The 20624-nt window shown below is 49.0% G+C and overlaps 2 protein-coding genes across 4 annotated transcripts in view; one reads left to right on the top strand and one right to left on the bottom strand.

Annotated features, from left to right (window-relative positions):
• LOC135896457 (cytosolic 10-formyltetrahydrofolate dehydrogenase) overlaps window positions 1-2997 on the bottom strand; it is a 41344-nt gene extending 38347 nt beyond the window's left edge. The window contains exon 1 of the mRNA XM_065424842.2: window positions 2675-2997. The gene's annotated coding sequence lies outside the window, so the exon portion shown is untranslated. The remainder of the gene's footprint in view (window positions 1-2674) is intronic.
• Window positions 1-20261, top strand: part of LOC139060754 (transmembrane reductase CYB561D2-like) — an 87438-nt gene extending 67177 nt beyond the window's left edge. Inside the window, exons 7-9 of one of the 3 annotated variants that reach the window (XM_070539845.1) lie at window positions 1096-1259; window positions 13398-13451; window positions 19636-20261. The gene's annotated coding sequence lies outside the window, so the exon portion shown is untranslated. The remainder of the gene's footprint in view (window positions 1-1095; window positions 1260-13397; window positions 13452-19635) is intronic. The other 2 variants (XM_070539844.1, XM_070539847.1) reach the window with 2 other exon arrangements.
• Window positions 20262-20624: the final 363 nt, after the last annotated feature.

The raw sequence follows: 20624 nt of genomic DNA, 5'->3' as shown, positions 1-20624 counted from the left end.
GGCAATCTTTTTACAATAAACTCATGCCTTAAATAAAGAATCTGCTCCCTCCTCTTGGTATGGACCTTTCGTTTTAAATCCGCCAAATGCTATCATACTCGGTGCAGTCGTTGCAGAAGAAAAGTGCCTCGCAGTTGCCCTGTCTTCAACGGGCGGGATCTCCCGAGGTCTGCACACAACAGCAGGCGCTGTAAGTGAGCGCTCCTGCAGGACAGGGACAGAGCGAGCGAGCGCCGGGGTCTCCGCCGAGCCGAGCGGCAGCCGCAGTGCATGCTCCGCCGCAGTGCCCGCGGCGTCGCAGCGCCAGCGAGGGCAACGACCCTCGACGACAGCGCGCGTTGCTTGCGCCTGCACGTCACCAGCCGCTGGCCACGCTTCGCCAATTGTGGCCGCATCTGGGTGGCTAACTCTTTAAGCGTATTGATTGATGACAGCAAGGAACATAAAAAGTCGGACGGTGTCGCAGCCTAAGTCAATTGCGGATGTTAATTCCCTTCGGACAATCCATAGAAATATCAGATCAGTTCGGACTCGTACAATATTCTTTGAAGCCTTCATTTGCGCTTCTTTGGCACAATAACGTCACTGAATTCAGCATGATCCTGCTGATTTTCCAGTATTTTTGTGCACTTGAATAGTTAATTCCAGGCTTTGGAAAACCGTCACTGCTTCCTTTTTCGTGTCTCATCTTGCCCACTAACGAGCAGACTGCCATGGAAGCTTATTGGGTCAAAGTGGCATCGCGATACCCGCCGATACCCGCGATAGCCTTTTTCTGGTTTGCCCAGTTTGCGCGCTCACGGTGAGTATTCCGGAAGTGTTCTCACGGACAACCCATTTTAACTTGATAGTTCTGTTTTGTTTCAATTGAAAAAGCGGTTCCCTCCGAAAGCAGGACCAGGTATCAGCAAAGGACCAGCCGTCTCCACATCGCGCTAATATGTACCCCCTGAAGGAGATCTGCTTTTATTTCCCTCTTTTATTATTGCAATATAGCTTGAAAAGCCTTTGCACCAGCGTGTTTCGTGGAGAACACGTCGCAGTTTCCCCAGTGTGGTCGTTGACCTTGCTGTGTCAGAGCAAGTTTATTTGTAGGTCACCTCGCGCAGCCCGTTGACGCGAACGGCCTTCGGCGGTTAACCGAGCTAACGAGCAGTCCTCTTCGGAAGGGACAACGGCGTGCCACTCGGGTGCCACGCCTGGTGCCCACGCCTGGTGCCGGAGAGCAGTCGACCGGGTGACACGGAACCCTTGATATGGTAACGAACTAGCGATGACGTCTGGCGGGTTTCCAGAAGTGCTAATTTTAGCTCGCAAGGAAGTCTGCACGGTTTCGGCACTATGTTTTGAGTTCAGCCGCGAGATATAAAGAAAGTGCGCCGTAGATGTTTTCAAACACAAGTGTTCCCGACTCGCAGACGCGAACCTGGCATGAGCTTCGCACAGCGTTTCCGCGGAGTAATCATTCGAGTGCAACACATTTCTGTTCGGCGTAGACGTGCACACGTGACCTGCCGAAAACAAATGTATGTGTTCTTTTTTTCTATCGCACGTCACTTGTGACCAAGAAAGCCGATGAAACAGCGAAACTCGCATCGCTCGAACGCCGATCAAGTGTTTGCCTTGCGTGACAAACAGTATACATTTAACAATAAAAATAATAAAAGAAAGAAAGAAGGAAACCCGGCACGCGATTGTTGTTGTGTGCGCAAACTCGAAAAGCATGCGAAACTAATCGGCTGTGCGATGAGGGCGTGGGTAGATCGTTGGTTCACACCATTCTGAAACGCGGCCTGACAGCATATAAAGTCAACAGGCATTGAAACCAAGGAAAGCTTAGCAAAATTTCGCAGAAAAGAAAGCAAACTGCTTTGTTATTCTCAAATTTTCACTGAAGTATTACATTTATGTTTTTCTTCATCCTCGTTAAAAAATTCAATTAGACATGACAATAAAAAGAAGGATAAGATTCGAACCCACGGCTTTCGCATTGCGCGCCCAGTCATCACGAGGATTGCCTGTCACTCATTGGCTACGGTGTTCCGCCGCTGAGTACGAGGTCGCGCGTTCGGTTCCCGGTGACCGCGCATTCCTACGGGGTGATTTGCAGAAACGTCCCTGTTGTTGTTATAGATGAATGGGAATTGACAGAGCTCAGGTATGCGCAAAATTAATGTGGATCCCTTAACTATACAGCGTCGCTCGTGGCCCTCTGCGCGCGAAAATGAATAGAAACGCGATTTTTCTAAATATTTCCGCACGCCATTCATTCTTTAAAGAAATGGTCGAATTGCCCCATAGTTCTGCTGGCCTCAGTTCTCTTCCATCTTACGTCGTAATCACTTCGTTAAAGAATCGAACCGTTCAGACAATTACGTATCCGGCGTTTCGCAGTCGGAGCAACCTCTGAAAGGTTTTATATTCCTGCGTGACCGAGAAACAAGTTGAAAGCATGCGGAGAAGCCCCTGTAAGCCCCTGTAGAAATGTAGGTCCCAGCTATCCCTGCATGATCCTTCTGGCTGACAGTAGGTGGCAGTCGGAGCTCGCACGCGCCACCCCGAGCGGTCGCCCGCGGTCTCGAGCACGCGTTCCATTTTTTTTTTTTGGCCGACTGTGCGCGCTACGCAACGCGCGCCGCCAGTCCCGTAGCGCGAGCAAAGGAAGCCGGCTTACTTGCTCGAAGCTGCCCGAGGAGCCCGCACCGAGAAGAGCTGGAGCACGAGTGGCCGTCGGGTCGCGCAGCCAAAGCGGGACCGGTCCGGCAAGAGGCGGCCCAGCCCCCCTCTGCTCGCACTTCCGCCTTAAGCGGCGGCAAGAAGTGCGCAAGGGAAATGGGGGCCGCGACGATGAGGTGTGCGGGTTTGGTCCCACCGCGGGGCGTACTGACGCGCCCTGCACCATTTCCTCATCGGCTCAAATCCTGAAGCGGGGCATCAAACGACGCGAGTCTATCCCGTTGCGTTGCACAAACAACGTCTATACGTGGTCGGACGTTGCCTTTTGGTCCGACGAAGGAGGCGCAGCGCCACGTGCGTAAAGCGCGCTCAAGGTGCGTGGCGCTACACCGCTCTCGGCGACGCCTGCACCGTGTGTCACGGGCACGAACCACTCGGGAGACGAAAAAAAAAAAATGCTTCGCTTTTAAAAAATCGGGAAAATTCCTGCCATGTTTCAACGCTTCGGCGAGGGTGAGGACCGAGATCGGCAGGCTAACCGGCGTTTCTATGTATAGATAGGCCCAGGCACGTACGCAGGATCTTTTTTTTCTTGGGGGGGGGGGGGGTAACTTTTCTATGCAAATGAGGTGGAGGGTACTTTTACTAGTACAAATGCGAATAATGCCCACCATTTGCCATAAAGACGCGTAAAGCCGCAAAAGAGAATTGAAATAATGTGTACCTCACAGGTACGCCTGTGAGATACACCTCCACCTTACTTCGCAAGCAAAGAACCACATCAAATGGACTCGCGAATGAAAGATGCGCAGGAAGAACATTGCCAAGAGCAAGTTAACAAGCGAAAGTGCAAAATAAAGGTTTCTAGTAAAGATTTTTTAATTAGCTCTGGAAGGATTTTAGAGAAATGTATATTTGCGGAACAGTCACAGTTTTTTTGTATCCCTTGTTTACTGCTCTAACAAGTAGCAAAAGCGACTCGTGTTGTTATTTGGGAAGTTGCGTAACGATGCGTGGTCACCAGTCCCGTACAACTGCGTAGAGCGCAGGACGCTGCGGTTCTAGACGTACTGCGCACACCGCAGAAGGTTAGAACCCCCCCCCCCCTCCCTTTAGCGCAGCAGGGAAGTGACTACGTCAGGCGGCTCGATTAATAACTGTAGAAGCGTCATTCAAAACACACTGAATTATTCTCCAGTTCCGGCGGCCGTTCTCTCTACTTCCTTTTCAATATAAAAAGATTTTGATCCATAAATAGTTGCACAAACAATTTTCGCTTTTCCTCCTTGTTTGGCTGTTGCCTTGGCTTTCTCGCTCAGTAGATCGCTTAATTTCTCATCTCCTTGCGACTCTTGTTTCCAATTGCCAATTTTGCATGAAAAGTGCTGTACTATAAGGGGAAAGCCAGACGAGGTAACGGGTGATAGTCATATTGCTTATGCGTTTAAGGGTTATTGCAGGGTCTGATGATCGACGCTGTTTCGCAATATTTTATTTTCCACCTTATCTATAACCTATATCGCGATGATAAAGTTCCGAGGATCTGCCAGCGTCGCGGCGAGCTGTCACTCGAGCAAATAATGAAGCAAAAGGAAAAGTTTAACGCAACTGGCATTTTCTCCGGCCACAACTCGTTCCACGAGCATACAGACCAACAGACTATGTACCGAATCCCATTCCTCGCCCCTGGATTAGTCTAAACAAAGAAGGTTGAACTAACGAAGCAACAGGGATGCGCGTGATCGTTGAATAGATGGTGACATAAAAATTGTGTTGGGCATTTTAAACAAAATAAAATATTATAATTAAAACAATAAACTACGCCCTGCCTGCTGCAATAGATGGTGACAACTGAATTCATCTCGAGTTAATCGCGCCGGCACCTAATCGATCACAAAACTGGCTTCCACACCCCAGGAGATGCCGATGACTACCGCCATCCAAAAGGAGTGAAAAAATTGACAACTATTCCACTCCATGAAGATGGAATGGCAGGGAAAGCTGACGACAGTCAAAGCTCTTAAACGAAAAGCAAAGTGTTTCACATCCGTTGCGGGTAGGCCTGAAGATAGTGCAATATCGGGCCTACCCGCGGCGGAGGTGAAGCAGGCGTTAAGCACCCCGCATACATGGGCCAATCCCGAAAGTAGTGCAATGCCGGGCCGACCCGCGGTGGAGGTGAAGTAGGCATTAACTCCGTCGGCCGATGCCGAAGATATTGCGATACCGGGGCCACCTGCGGCGGAGGTGAAGCGGCGTTAAGCGCTCCCCACAAGTGGGTGCATCCCGAAGGTACACAGTGCAATGTCGGGCCGACCCGCGGTGGAAGTGGAGCAGGCGTTAAGCACTCCCCATATGTGGGCCCATGCCGAGAGAGAGAGAGAGAAACTTTATTGTGATTCTAAAGATTTGAAGGAGGGGTGGTCGGAGCCTCTCAGTCCAGGGCCCCACTGGCCTCTGCCGCCTGCCTGACCTGGCTAATTAAGGACTTTTGTCCTGCCAGATCGGAGCGGGCGAGCTGTGCCTCCCACTGCTCCATTGTCCTACTGGTGTTTGGCCTATGAGGGTGCTTAGTGCACTCCCAGGTTATGTGCATTAGGGTAGGTATGCCACCGCACCAAGGACAGTTGGCCCTATAACGAGTGGGATACATGGCGTTTAGCAATTTTAAATGGGGGAACACCCCGGTCTGTATTTTACGCCACTCGGCGGCCTCTTCCCCGTTAAGTTGTGGGTGAGGCGGCGGGTATTTTCTTCGGACTCCACGCTGATGAGCAAGGATGTCTTTGGCATTTAAATTGGTGGAATTTTGTGATGGGTAGTGCGGGTGGTTGGGGTTAGAAGAGGACGCCGTCGCTCGGTTAGTGAACCCTCGAGCTAACGCGTTAGCCTTTTCGTTCCCCTGTACCCCCGCGTAGCCCGGGCACCAGAGTAGGCGATGATGGTGGTTGAAGGATTTCGGGATTATCGCGAGGCTAGCCGCAGTCACGTGCCCCTTGAGAAACATGCGACATGTCTCCTGGGAGTCCGTGACCACGACCGAGTCCCTTTGCGAACGCTCCGCGTGAGCGAGTGCGATCGCCACTGCTAATATTTCAGCCGAGGCTGGGGATCCCGCCGTGGCCGACGCGGTAATTTGCTGTTGGCTGACAGCGTTCACGACTGCCAGGGCGTACCTCCTTTGGTAGCGCTGCCCGGTCGTGTCTGCATACAGAGCTGCGTCCGTGTAGTACGTGTTGTACCTATGGTTGTTAGAGTAGGCTGATTGAATGTGTTGTGCACGTGCTTTGCGCCTTTCTTTGTTGTACTCTGGATGCATATTCTTTGGAATTGGGGCTACTGTAATTTTGGATCTCATCGAAGGAGGGAGAGGTACGGCCTGCTCTGTGAGATAAATGGGGTATGCTGGGATATTGAGTCTAGCCAATATTGCCCTACCAGTTTTTGTGAAGCTGAGGCGCTCCCTCTGTCGCATCAGGGTGGCTTGCCTCAGTTCGTCGAAAGTATTGTGCACTCCCAAAGCTAACATGCGCTCCGTTGAAGTACATTTAGGCAGGCCCAGAGCAGCTTTGAAAGCGGTTCGAATTATTGTGTCAGCCTGCTTTTCCTCCTCCCTGTTCAGGATTTGGTACGGTAAGCCATAGGTTATTCGACTAACCACTAAGGCCTGTACGAGCCTTAGGGTATCGTCTTCTCGCATTCCCGCTTTTCGATACGTCACGCGACGTATCATTTGGGCTATGTTGTTGGCTGTGGATTTGAGGGTCTTGAGTGTCTGTAGTGCTCTCCCGTCGCTCTGAAGCCACAAACCCAGGACTCGCATCGTGGGTACCTCTCGGACTGATTGGCCCTCAACCACGATGTTAATCGATCCTCTGGATTTGTAGCCTTTCGCGTGTATCCGGATAACCTCAGATTTTTCGGGTGCGCACTTCAGGCCACTCCATCTAGAAAATTTCTCCACCGCTAATACTGCACTTTGGAGCGTATATTCCTTATCCCCTAGTGAACCTCTGCTCGTCCACAGCGCGATGTCGTCAGCGTAGAGCGTGTAACCTAGGTCGGGTATCCGATCCAGATCGCGCGCGAGTCGACACATCGCAATGTTGAAGAGAAGAGGAGATAATATAGCTCCTTGAGGTGTTCCTTTGTCAGGCATTTTAAATAAATCCGAAGTGATTTGGCCAATACTGATGCTCGCCTCGCGGTTGGAAAGAAACGCTCTTAAGTAATTGTATGTGCGCTCACCACAACCCGCGAGTTCGAGTTCTTCCAATATTGCGGCGTGAGAGACGTTGTCAAATGCTCCTTTAAGGTCTAGTGCTAGGACTAGTCTCTCGTCGCCGTACGGTATATTAGTTAGAATTTCATCTCTAAGTAGGAGGAACGCGTCCTGGCAAGATAAACCCGCGCGAAATCCTATCATGGAGTCCGGGAACCAGCTCCGCTCTTCCAGGTATCGCTGCAATCTGCTATGGATAACCCTTTCATAGAGCTTACCTAGGCAGGACGTGAGCGACACCGGCCGTAGTGTATCAATCGAGGGATTCTTTTTTGGTTTGGGGATCATGATTATTTTAGCCAATTTCCACTCTTGGGGCAAGTCTCCCTTGGCCCAGCACTCGCTATTAAATACCTTTGTGATTTTCGCTAGGGCTACCGAATCCATGTTTCGAATCATTGCATTTGTGATCGAGTCTGGGCCCGGTGCCGAGTTTTTAACTGCGGATTGTGCCGCCTCATACACTTCCGCGTACGTTATATCTTCGTCTAATTTAGGGTTCGCCTCCCCCGCGTATTGTCTCCTCGCGGACGACGATGCCGTAGCAGGTGAGGGTCCTATGTACTTTTTCTGAAGCGCATGAACGAGATCTTGGTCTGTACCCTCGAAGTTGTCTGCTATAATTTGGAGCTTCTTGTTGTTCTCAGTACGCGTGCTCGTCGGGTCTAGCATGCTTCGTAGTATTAGCCACGTACTGCTCGTTCCCAGAGTTCCTGACAGGGTTCCACAGAACGTCGCCCACTCGTTTTTAGCGAGCTCGTTGGCATGGCCTTGGGCTTGCTCTGCCAAGAGAGCGATGCGTTGTCTCAGGTGTTTGTTTAGACGTTGCCTTTTCCACCTCTTGGCAAGTTTCCGCCTCTCTTCCCATAGGCTGACCAGGTGAGAGTCTATCACCGGCACCTCCGCTGTACGCTCAATGGCTTTAGTGGTGTCCCCGTGTGCTCGTCGAAGGAATTCGGTCCATTCTCGCATGTTGGTCGGGGCTGTATCCGACTCCTCCAGAGCTCTCTGGAGTTTTCTATAACGAGGCCAGTCAGTTAATTTAGTCTTTCCTATTGTTCTCCGTATGTTGGGCGTGGAGAGCGCTACTCGGATTATGTCGTGATCGCTTCCCAAATTTTCATCAAAGGAAACCCATTGTGCGTCTCTGATGTTTATTGTAAAGGCACGGTCGGGCGCCGTGTCTCTACTGACGCTGTTACCCGTGCGCGTCGGTTTGCCGATCTGATTGATTGCCCGTAAGCCCAAGGCCGTTGCGGTGCGCTCGAGTAGGAACCCTTTGGGCGACGTTTTCGCGTATCCCCATAGTATGTGGGGTGCATTAAAGTCACCCACTATCACCGCCTTATCCCTGGTGCCCGCTAAATCTTTTATTGCTGAGAGAATGTGGGGTAGGTCGTTCCCTTTGCTTTTGGGAGGACTGTACAGATTTGTGATTAGTGTGTGTGCCTTACTTCGTTTCTTTGGCATCACACTGATAACTATGGAATTAGTCTCTCCCTCAGTTGGCGGAAGTGTTAATAATTGAGCGTTTATCGACTTGCTCACCAGCGTGGCGACCTTCGAATTTTGAGGATCGCTCAGAGTGTAGTATCCCTGCAATTTGGCCGGCTTGGCCCCGACCTCCTGCAGACATATCACGTCCGGAGCGATTCCGGAGTTTTTGATAAACTGGTGGAACACTGCCGCTTTCCTGGAGAAGGAGCGGCAGTTCCATGGCCATATCTCTAATTGGTCTGAATTTTGTATTCGTTGCGATTTCTTAGCGTGATTAGCCATGTTGCCCACTCTTATTTTAAGCCCGTGACGTTTCCGTGTCCGAGCCGTCGGATTCTGTTACGCAGTGGCTTATTTTAGTTTTTGCCGAACCCGCTCCTATCGCAATTGCGCGTTTTTTGGTGGGAACAGCCTTCGAGACTGCCCTAAGCTGTTCCGCCACGAACCCCTTGTGTTTCTCGAAGTCCTTCGTGCACTGTTGTTGAAATTCCGTTAACCTTTGGGTAATTAATGCCATCATTTCATGCATAAATATTTTCAAGTTTTCCGCGATCATTGTCTGGATCTGCGCTGCCGTTATCTGCGCGTTGTTTGAGATTTGGGTTGTCGGAGAATGCGCGGAGACGGAGTTTATATCTGCCGCCGCTTTCGCTTTGGCTATTTGTTCAGATTGACGCGGCATTTCCGGCTGTGGTATTGTGCTATTGAAGCGCGCCTCTAACTCTGACACTTGTTTCTCAAGTGATTGTCGTTTGCGTTCTTCTCCTGAGAGCTGTTCTCTTAGTCGCGCATTTTCCTTTTCCAATTTTTGAATGCGTTTATCATTTTCACCAGTATTCTGTTTTGGAGCAGTGGGAGAAACAACCCTCGCCCAGCTCACCTGCTGTTTTTTAGGCAGTGGCGAATTTGACCGCTGTGAAGCCCTGGAGCTGGAGGGGTCCCTCGACGGGTTATTGCTCTTCGCTTTGCTTCCGTGTGGAGATCTGGATCGCGATCGGTGCCGGTCGAAGTCCTCCTCTTCCATGGACTCGAACCAGCGCCCCGGTGCCTTTTTGGTGTTCTGTCCCGACCGCTCCCGCGATCGAGACTGGCGAGTCGTCTTCACGCGCTTGGCGGCAATCAGTTTGTTCGGGCACCGACGCGTCTCGTGCCCCGCCGCCCTGCACATGGCGCACTTCACTTCACATTCGTGTCCTTGCGGGGGTGGATTTTCGAGTCCGCAGCCACGGCATAGGTTCTTGGGGTTCGGACAAACGTCCGAGCGGTGTCCCTCTTGCATGCACTCCAGGCACATTTGGATTGTTGGCCTGTACTCCGTGCACCGCATCTCTACTCCCATGTAGTACACGCATTTGGGGCGCGTGCCTCCCGAGAAGGTGAGGAGAGCGGTATTGGAGCTTCCAAGCATTCGGGCCCTTTCGATGGTGACTCCTTGGGTCCTGACGCGCAGGTGTCGCTGGAGATCTGCTGATTCGGTGTGTGCTGGGAATCCGTGCACCACCCCTTTGTAGCTATCATCTGGATCCGCTACGTACACGTTGAAGGGGTGTTGCTTGCCTCGCAGCTCCATGCACGTGACTCGACGAATGACGTCCGCCACTTCCAGTGAAGGTGTGGAGACGATGATGATATTCGTTCCCTCTCGAATTCGCAGTATGAAATCTTCTCCAGTGATTTTTCGCTGGTTCGGTCCGTTTCCTGTGATTATCGTCCCGGTAGCCCGAATAATCGCTTGCGGTATTTCTGTTCTCAGATATTCCTTGAGCATTAGTCCTTTGTGTGGCTTCAGTATTATCTTGATGTCATTCTTCGGTAATGGTGGCAGAGGCTTCCCCTTCCACGGGCGCATGTTGCGACGACCGATTTGCCCATCTCCTTTCGCGCCGCCTGCTGATGGCTGACCGTTTATGTTGTTCTTGTTGGGAGCCGTTTCCCTGTCGTTGCGCTTGACAGCCTCTCGCTGTCGCCGCGATAGAACTAACTGCCAGCCGTCCATCGCCTGGTTGTGGGCGGCGATCTCTTGGCTTTTGCTAGTCCTCGCTTCGGAAAGTACTCTTGTGTCCCCGTTTTCGTCCGCGTTGTTAACCGGATGCGGGGGTGTTATTTGGAGGTCCATGTCCTCTGACGTAGCCATCTCGTACGCTCGGCAGAAGCGATCTGGTTATTAGGTGGTGAGGCGGTCGCTCACGCGCTAAGCCTATCGAGGCCTAACGGGGCTTCCGCCGCTTCGAATTTTCAAAGTCGCGTGGAATGACGAAAACTTCACTCACGGACTTGAACTTGGTCTTGAAACGGAGCGTTTGTCGAGTGGAACCCGATGGGATAGTCGAGTCTGGTGCAGATGACGAGTTTTCGGCTAAAACGCCGATAGTCGGCGTAGCCCATGTGAATGAGCGTGCTCTGCCGGAACTTCTTCGTCTTCCACCGGGCCCATGCCGAAGATTCCGAGGGGCGCGTTAGTCCACAGGGTTATGTGCCATTGATCTAGGGCCCTTTTTGCACTATCACCAGGATCGGCCCACATGATGATTTTTTCTGTTAACGGACGCCGAAAAAAACTACGAAAGGTAGTCATACACCGCTTTCGCTGTAAAAGGCAGCAAAATGTTGGCCGCCCATTATATTGATTTGTCGAATGCAAGCGTTCGAGCGCTGACCTGGGGTTTATGCAGTAAGTGCCAACGTACTGGACATGTACATTTAATCTGCTGCTTAAGTTCTGATTGGCTGGGTTGGGGCACGCGAGAGAAGGAGACAGGCGCCCCAAGCCAATCAGTATATTTCATGAAACATTGTTCAAGAGCAGAAAAAAACACAGACGAGCAGAGAAGAGCAACAAGAACGCCGGTTGATTGGGTGTTCTTGCTGTCCTTCTCTGCTCGTCCGTGTTTATTTGTGCGCTGGAACGATGTTTCATAATGCTATTCACAACCACCTAGCCCAGCTGTCTACGCTTAGCAGTGCATTTCAGCAGCAGGTGAAATGGCCATATCAACTAGGTGGACACTTACAGAATACCCCCCCCCCCCCTTCACAGGCAGCCTCGTCACTGCTTTTTCTTTTGAAAGCTGGACCAATGGTATAAACTATTAGGTATATAAATATAAGCCGGTTGCATGCGGAGCCGTCGAATGTGGTTTAGGCCAGGGCATGTCCACAACAGGTGTTTGATTGTAAGTGCGGACGCTTGAACTCAGCAATATGGGCACGTATCGCCACATGGTCCACGGAGATTATGTGGCCAGGCATAAGTAACTTGTGGGGTAAGTGACGCCTCCACACGGAGTCTCCGCATCACCACCTCCTCTTGTCGGGTAAGGCTGCCTGGGAGGTTTGAACCCCACGGTGGAATTAAATCTCGTGTGGTGAAGGGGAGAATTTCCTTGCGGAGGAGGAAATCATCTTTGAGCTAGGTCACTTGGGAAAGGTACATCCAAATTGAATGGTAGCTCTCTGTGGGTAGTTGTGTCAGCTTGTATGTGAGCAGAAATAGTGTCCTGTGGAATCCGCTGTATCCGAAGCTGTGTCTCCTGTGTAGACATGCGGAGTATTTCGTCTCCCAAAGAGTGGACATTGTATACTTTCCGAATCTCTTTTATGACCGAGGTGGAGTCTCTGCGTATTATTATTGCCGACGTCGGCGACGCGAAAGTAGCTGTCATCAAGTTTGTTGCGTTTCGTAAGGCTAAAAGTTCAGCACTGCAGACGGGACCGGAGTTGTCAGACGTTACACATAACTGGCACTTATGATTGGGTACCCAGGCACCGCAGTGGACGTAGCCACTTGCTTGTCCGTGCATGTCGCGTCGGTATAGTCTTTCGGGGGTGCAGCACCTGCTTATTCTGTGGCGCCTGAAGGCAGCCGATGGACGTGGGACTGCATTACAGAGGCTGCCGATGGGTTTGTCCTTGTTCTCTGTGAGTTGTTGATGACCCAAGGGTGGAAGGGTGTCTGCCGGTTGTCACCACCTTCGGCGGCGAGATGGAAACCGGACTGTCCAAGTATGTCGCTAATCCGCTCAGCAGCAGGTTGCAAAAAGGATGGTCTGAGATCCCTGGTTTGACGGCGTTGATAGTTCAACTCGTCAGTGCTGTTGCGCCTCTTCCTAAGGTGTCGGGATTGGTGTGCATCGTGGAAGCCCGGTAACGGCGCGCGTTACTTCCGTGTTGATGCATTCTAGACGGGCCCATTCTATAAGTTGCTGGAATCGAGCCGCAGAGATAAGACGAGGCTGCAGCGCTGTTCAGACGAGTAAACGGGCACTCCTGGCGCGGCCAATGTTAATCTTCAACCTTAGCCTTTCATTCCGTTGGCCTAATCATACCTTACCTTTAACACCAATTCCTGTATTAGAAAAAAGAATGATTATATGCATGAAAAAGGTGCAATGTTATGTTTAAGAATTGATAGAGCTCACCACGTGCACCGTGGTCTTTACGTTGCATGGGCGGAAGGTGAAATCCGTTCTACAATTAGTCGGCACACGTTACGTAGGAAAAAGTGCACGCTGCGTCAAGGAAAAGCTGAATGCGCATAAGCTAAATGTCATGATCGGAGATATGCTAGTGGCGTCCAACTTCCAGGCATACAGTTATCATCGAAAGTTCAAGGAAACTCGAATCTTTCATATTTATAAGAGTTAACTACGCCGAGAGAGATATTCGAGGTACTCGAAGTAGCTACGGACGCCGAGTACGCAATACAGCATTTTTTTTCTGTGTTTACAAAAGGAACTACACCTCCAGACTTTCCGCTACCTACTAACATAACATCGCATATGCCACCCATTGTGTTTTCGACAGATCGTATACTGTTAGTCATTGAAAAAAAAATTATGTGCTTCTTGTGGTGTAGACGAAATTTACTCAAACATCCTTATGAATACTAAGCATATATACGCTGCGTGTTTCACTCTATTATTCTTGCACTTGTGTTCTACAGGTGTTTTACCAGGTGATCGGGAAGCGGGAAAGGTCGTTCCAGTCTTCAAATCAGGTAACAAAGACTTCCCCTTAAACTACCGCCCCATTTCATTAACCTTGCGAAATCATGGAACATGTGATGTATTCGCCTATCGCGAACTCTTTAGACTCAGTAAACTTCTTTCATCCTTCTCAACCCGGTTTTCATAAGGGGCTTTCGCCTGAAACACAACTTGTTACTTTCCTTCATGAGCTGCGCATTAACCTTGATAACAACGTTCAAAGCGATGTCATCTTTTTAGACTATTATAAAGCTTTGACACAGTGCCTCATAACCGCTTACTAATAAAATTATGCCGATTGAACTTATATCCTCACGTAATACAATAGATAAAAGAATTCCTAACTAATCGTTCCCAGTTCGTCCTTGGTTATAAGTACTCCTCCAAACCCCTTCCTATCACTTCAAGTGTCCCTCAAGCTCCAATCTGGGGACCGCCTATTTTCCTAATATACATTAACGATCTTCCGCTGCATGTATATTGTCTTATTTGCATGTTCGCTGCATCTGTCGTTCAGTGAATAACATCTCTGACCAAGCATCTCTCCAGAATTACCTTAATAACGTGTAAAACTGGTGCAAACGTTGGCGAATGACCTTGAACTCTAACAAGTGCAAATTTATTTCAGTTTCCCGCAGTCGTAATCCCTATCTCTATACTTACACAATCGCAAACGTCCCAGTGGAATCATTTCTAGCCTATAAGTACTTAAGTATGACCCTGTCGCACAGCCTTTCCTTGAGTGGGCAAGCGACTAACGTAATTTCGTCAGCGAACAAGGGTTCTTGAAATGTCACTTTAGTCATACTCCGCAATAAGTCAAATTACTCGCATACAAATAATTTGCCAGCCCACAACTGGAATACGCCGCCGCCATCTGGAAACTTCACCAAACATGTATCATCAATGCACTCGAATCAGTTCAGAATCGTGCGACGTAGTTCACCCATTCTTCATATAACATCAGCATTTAACTTTTAAAGCCAGATCTAGTTTGACATTTTCGTCGTCGTATCGCCACGCTCTCTCTCTATCACATTTTTTTTTACGGCTTGCTAAGCCGCCCGCCTTACGTCATGCCATCATTTTCACGCATGTCACAACGCATCAACTCCAAGTTTGTCGTCTTCGCACACGAACTCTCACATTTCAAGCTTCATTTTTTCATCTGCCTGTCAGAGACTGGAACGACCTACCCTTCGATGCCGCTGCCATCACACGTCATTCAGGATTTCTGGAAGCTGTTCAGAGAGAGCAAATGATAAATGAAAGGTAGGGAGGTTAACCAGGATTGAGCCTGGTTGGCTACCCTACACTGGGGAAAGGGAAAGGGGATGGAAAGACTAAAGGAAGAGAAAGTCCACTGGGTATATCATTCAGTCACTCAGTCCGGATCACAAACGCTGACTCAATCCGGTAGCTTTCAAATATCGCAGCAGCGCTTTTGTGACCTTTTGTAGCTGCGATATGCGAGGTCATGGTCCCAAGATCGTGTTCAAGGTGAACGGCTTTCCATCTAGCTCATTGAGAGCTGTGCAAAGGTCTTACCTTTCATTTTCAAAATATGGGCAGTAGCACAGTAGATTTTCTATGGTTTCCCCAACACCGCAGGCATTGCACTCGGCGCTATCAGCCATTCCAATCAAAAGTGTATATGCATCAGGCACGTACCCAGGGAGGGCCCGGGGGGTCCCGCCCCCCCACGGAATTAGGCGGCATATCCCCCCCCCTCCACACCCACGCCACCACTCCTCACACACATTCCTAAAGCGCCGCCAAATCAATGTTGAGATTTTACAGCTGTTTGGCGGCCAACGTTTTGCTGCCCTTTTCACTCCTTTTGAATGGCGGTAGTTATCAGCATCTCCTGGGATGTGAAGGCCAGTTTTCTCATCGATTCGGTGCCCGCGCGATTAACTCGAGATGCGTTCAGTTGTCACCACCTATTCAACCGTTACGCGCATTGCTGTTGCTTCGTTAGTTCAACGTTCTTTGTTTAGACTGATCCAGGGACCAGGAAAGGGATTCGGTTCGTAGTCAGCTGGTCTGTATGCACGAGAAACGAGTTGCGGCCGGAGAAAACGCCAGTTGCGTTTAACTTGTCCTTGTGCTTCATCATTTCCTCGAGTGACGGCTCGCCGCGACGGTGGCGGATCCTCGGAACCATATACCCGCAATATAGGTTAGATATGGTGGAAAATAAAATAATGCGAAACAGCGTCCATCATCAAACTCTATAACCCTTAAGAAGAAGCTTTAGCTCGGGCCAAACTCGGACGCGGCCTATTCACATACATATAAAACGCAAAAACGCTTTTTTGCGATAACCCCTGGACTCATTTTATTAAATTGTGTTGCATTTCAGAGAAAAAAAGTAAATTCTAGGGACTGTTTGAAGCGGAATTTCGATTTATGGCCTGAATTTTCTGAAAAAGATTTTCAAAAATTCGAAAGTTCGAAAAAGATAGACGCACGAAGTTTATAAATTAATAGCTCTGCATGAAAAACAGATACTGCAGTTCTGTAAACGGCACCCATAGATCATTCAAAGCGAACAAATCCGGTACATCAATCCATGTCTTATGTGAATTTGTTGCGTTGTGTACAAGGGTTCAGCAAAAGCTGTATTTCCGTACTACTGCATTTTTTAGATTCATGTGTAACAATACATGTTGTCCCCTTTAGATGAAACATCAGATGCAATTCACATAATTGCGATATTATTTTTTCTTGCTCACTTAGAGCTGTAATCTTTATACTTTCGTTTTCTGAAAATTTCTGATTTTTTTACAATCTTTTAATAAAAATTTCACGATCTAAATCAGAAATTGGAAAACAGCAGTCACTAGATTTTAAGTATATCTTTTAAATGCAACAAACCTCGTCAAATTTGGTGTCGTGGTTGCCGAGAAAACGAATTCTCCTTTTACATGTGTTTAGATAGGAGCACCCGAGCTAAAGCTTCCTCTTAAACCCATAAGCAATATGACTGTCACCCATTACCTCGTCTGGTTTTTCCCTTATTGTACGCCACTTTTCGTGCAAAACTAGCAACTGGAAACAAGAGTCGCAAGGAGTTGAGAAATTAAGCGATCTCCTAAGGGAGAGAGCCAAGGCAACAGCCAAAGAGGAAGAAAAAGCGATTAACAAATTTAGCCGTTGTTTATGAAAATCTTTATGGATCAACATCTTTTTATTTAAAAAGAAAATAGAAAAAACGCCACCGGAAGTGGAGAACAATTCCGTGCGTTTTGCATGACGCTTCTGCAGTTATCAGTCGAGCCGTCTGACGTAGCCACTTCTCTGCTGTGCATATGTATAGGTGTTTTTCTAACCTTCCGCGGTGGGCGCAGTACGTCTATAACCGCAGCGTCCTGCGCTCTACACGGTTATATGGGACTGGCGGCCCCGCATTTTTACGCAACTTCCCAAATAACAACACGAGTCGGTTGAGGCACTTGGTAGAGCAGAAAACGAGGGATCCAAAAGAACTGTTATTGTTACGCAAATGTATATTTCTCTATAATTCTTCCAGGGCTGATTCGAAAAACGCTGCTATAGTCGGATACAACTCAAATCTGCAGTCAAGTCCCACACACGCCCTCATAACCACCAGCCACTGTTCCTCCGCGAGGCTGCAAAAAATTCGTACTCCAAACTTTTCTTGTTACCCAAATCAGGCGGTAGCCACAAAAATAAAATTATTAGCGCGTAAATTTATACGTTTTCTCTCGCCTATTATAGTGGAATGGCGAATGCCTAATTCTTTAGTCAACTGAAATAAAATGTTTGCTTCGCTGCAACTATGCAGTATATACGTAGTGAAATATTTAGCGCGCACAACTGACGAGGACAGAGTGGAGGGGGACACACGAGCGCTTCACTCTGTCCTTTTCGATTGCGCGCGCTAAATATTTTACTATGAATTTACCAACTAGCCCAACTATCAGTTCTGCTGCTATGGAGTACATTGTCAAGTTGCACTTCAGTTGGCAGTGAAGTTTCATGAGGAAGACGAGCTCAGCAGTGAAATGAACTCTACCGCAGACTTTTGAAGATTTAAATAATTATTTATGCAGTTATACGCGCCGAAACCATGAGGTATGCCGTAGTGGTGTACTGCGGACCACCTGGGGTTCTTTAACGTGCACCTAAATCCAAGTACATGGGTGTTTTCGCATTTCGCCCCAATCGAAAATGCGGCCGCTGTGGCCGGGATTCGATTCCGCGACCTCGTGCTTCGCAGCCCAACATCATAGCCACTAAGCAACCATGGCAGGTAGACTTTTGAAGAGTGAAATGCTCAGACTCCGTACACTTTGTCCATGGCTGTTGCACACCTCATTCTTTCCGTCGATGAACAGACTCTTCAAGAACAGCAGACGCTCCGAGGGTATAAAGTACGACGCCATTTTGAAAAGACCGCTTGACGACGATTTTGTTTGCTTCTGTGATTGGCTGGCGAAGTAACACAACCCCGCGTGAGCCGTGTGCCTTGGTTGTCAACTGCTGTTTTTTTTTAAGTTGTATGCTACCATAGAAATCTTCATTTTACACTTGCGCTTTTTTAATTGTTCTTGGCAGTGTTCTTCCTGCGCTTCTTTCCTGCACGAGTCCATTTGATGCGGTTCCTTGTTTGCCTAGTAAAGGAGAGGTGTATCTCACAGGTGTACCTGTAATTTACACCTTATTTCATTCCGCTTTTGCGGGTTTACGCGCCTATATGGCGAATGGCGGGCGTTATAAACATGTGTACTTGTAAAGTACCCTCCCCCCCCCCCCCCCCCCGCAAAAACTTCCTGGGTACGTGCCTGACATGCATTGGTGAATGCGACGCTCAAACGTAAGTGGCACAGCACTGTTTCCTCACTACGCGGAATACCTGGTAACAGCCGCAGTTGCATAGATGGATCGAGGGAATGCTATCGATGTTGAGTGAATTCAAATGCGTACACTTCTCCAATGTCAAAGAGTGCGCTAGCTTGCCTAAGTGTTAGGCTGCGTCAGTCCGCGATAAAGGTATAGAAACAAGGGTTGCTCCTTCGTGTACTTTCCTAGCAGATTCGTCAGCTAGGTCGTTGCCGGAGATACCGCAATTCAGGCAGCCACTGAAACACGACATCGTGTCCTTTCGCGATCATGTGATGGTACATTTCTCGTATCTCCGACACGAGTTGTTCACATGACCCGAGACGAAGAGATGACAGAAGACATTGTAAGGCCGCCTTCGAATCGCAGAATTGCCCACCGATTAGCCGGTTGGTTATAAATATGATCAACGGCACCTCGGAGGGCAACAAGCTCCGAACCGGTCGATGTTGTCAAGTGTGAAATCTTGGATGCTTAGCTCTGCAGGTGTTCGTCTTCACCAGGGCCCGATGGCATAACATATACTGCTTTGCGCCACCTAGGTCGAGAAGCACGAAGAGAACTCCTCAGCCTTTTTAATAGTTCATGGCAAGATGGTGTCGTCCCACAGGAATGGAAACGCAGCCGCCTGGTACCGCTTCTAAAAGCAGGAAAGTCGCCGCTCGAACTGGCATCGTATCAGCCTATAGCTCTCGCCAGCTGCGTCGGGAAGCTCATGGAACGTAAGATCCTCATGCGTCTCGAATGCTACCTTTAACACCACAAAATTTACCCTGACTCTATGGCGGGATTTCGACGCGGTCGTTCATCGATTGACAGTGTCATCGATCTAGTATCATCTGTAGAACAGCGAAAATCTCGGAAGCGATTATCAGTAACACACTTTCCTGACGTGAAAGGCGCTTACGACAACGTTTCCCATCAAAACATTCAAGATGCACTTTTGACAATAGGAAGCTGTTCAAACGTATATTGCACCGTAACACCTGCCTTTCTTGCGTAAACATGTTAACCACTCCTCATGTAATACCCCGATTGGGGTCTTTAAGGTAATAAAATGAAATGAAATGTAAAAAGAAGACGTGATGACTGGGTTTGTTATGCGTTAGCATCGCATGACATCAGTTCTAGTCTCACGTTAGTGATTGTGGTATTATGGAGTGGATGGCTTAGGCACTTCTGCACAGCCCATAATATTGCGCTTCGTTGCTCCGTTTTGACGTTAAGCTGTTATGAGACTTAGCAATCCTCGCCTTTTACAGAATGTTTCATTTGTTACGAGTTGGTGCTACGTTCGTGTTCTTCGTTTGCGACCTTCCCTCGCAGACCACACGGTCACGGGCTCGATTCTGGACTATGTTACACTGCAATTCAGAATGCAGTCCTCCGATCCGAGCCGACTCCCGCATGGTGACTGCAGCTTGTACGTGCTCCCGGGTCTCGCCGAAGCAGGCACTCATGCGGTCCTCGCTGTTCCCTCGCGTCTGTAACTCTATTCCAGCCTGCCTAGCGGGGAGACGAACGTGTCACTCGTTTAGCATCCATATTCTATATGACGCATACGTCATGTGTACGCTTCATGGCCGGAATTGGGAGACACGGGGCGTCCCGGATGAACAGGGCAAGTTTAATAATGGTAACGCGGGTTGGTAGCTACTGGTGCATTTAAATAAAACTGTTACTGATTATGTACACGCGTAGCTCTAGATAACCTTACAGATAAAGTCGCCTCATATTCGTATTACAGAAATTTGCGGGGTCTTTATATTCGACCTGTTGATTAAATCTTGCGTGCTTTGGATCTTTTTGTAGGTGTGTATGGCATGTATGAAGCCCAATGAAGTGCCTCCTATTGTTGTTTATATTTAATAAAGATGAAGTGGCTGCGAGCCAGGACGCTATTCTTATAGTTCAGCTATTTTCGCCTGATTTCTGTGTGTATCACGTGAGAGCCGCCATGCGTTGTGGCACGGATGCAACTTGACTTCCCTACGCCTCTGCCGGCAATGGCGACTTCAGTGGTGGCTGCGTCTAGGAAGCGCACTGGCCTCCAGAGCGGCACTGACCGTGACGATACCAGTGTCTACTCGCTCAGCAGTGAAGCCTTCGACAACGAATTTCAGCTTGTGAAGAGCCGCAAGGTGAAACGAAGAAACACCAGGACCTACCTGGTCTTCAAGCACGTCGACTGTAGGGCCAACTCGGAATACATCAGTTAGTACGATTCTGTTTATTGGTACCAGAACTCTCTACCGACAACCTGAGGCGACTCAACATACAGTCTGTCTCAGCGCTCCTTGAAACAGCGGCGTCAA

Source organism: Dermacentor albipictus, chromosome 6 (assembly GCF_038994185.2).
Source record: "Dermacentor albipictus isolate Rhodes 1998 colony chromosome 6, USDA_Dalb.pri_finalv2, whole genome shotgun sequence".
Classification (NCBI taxonomy): domain Eukaryota; kingdom Metazoa; phylum Arthropoda; class Arachnida; order Ixodida; family Ixodidae; genus Dermacentor; species Dermacentor albipictus.
This window is presented reverse-complemented; position numbering and strand designations above follow the sequence as displayed.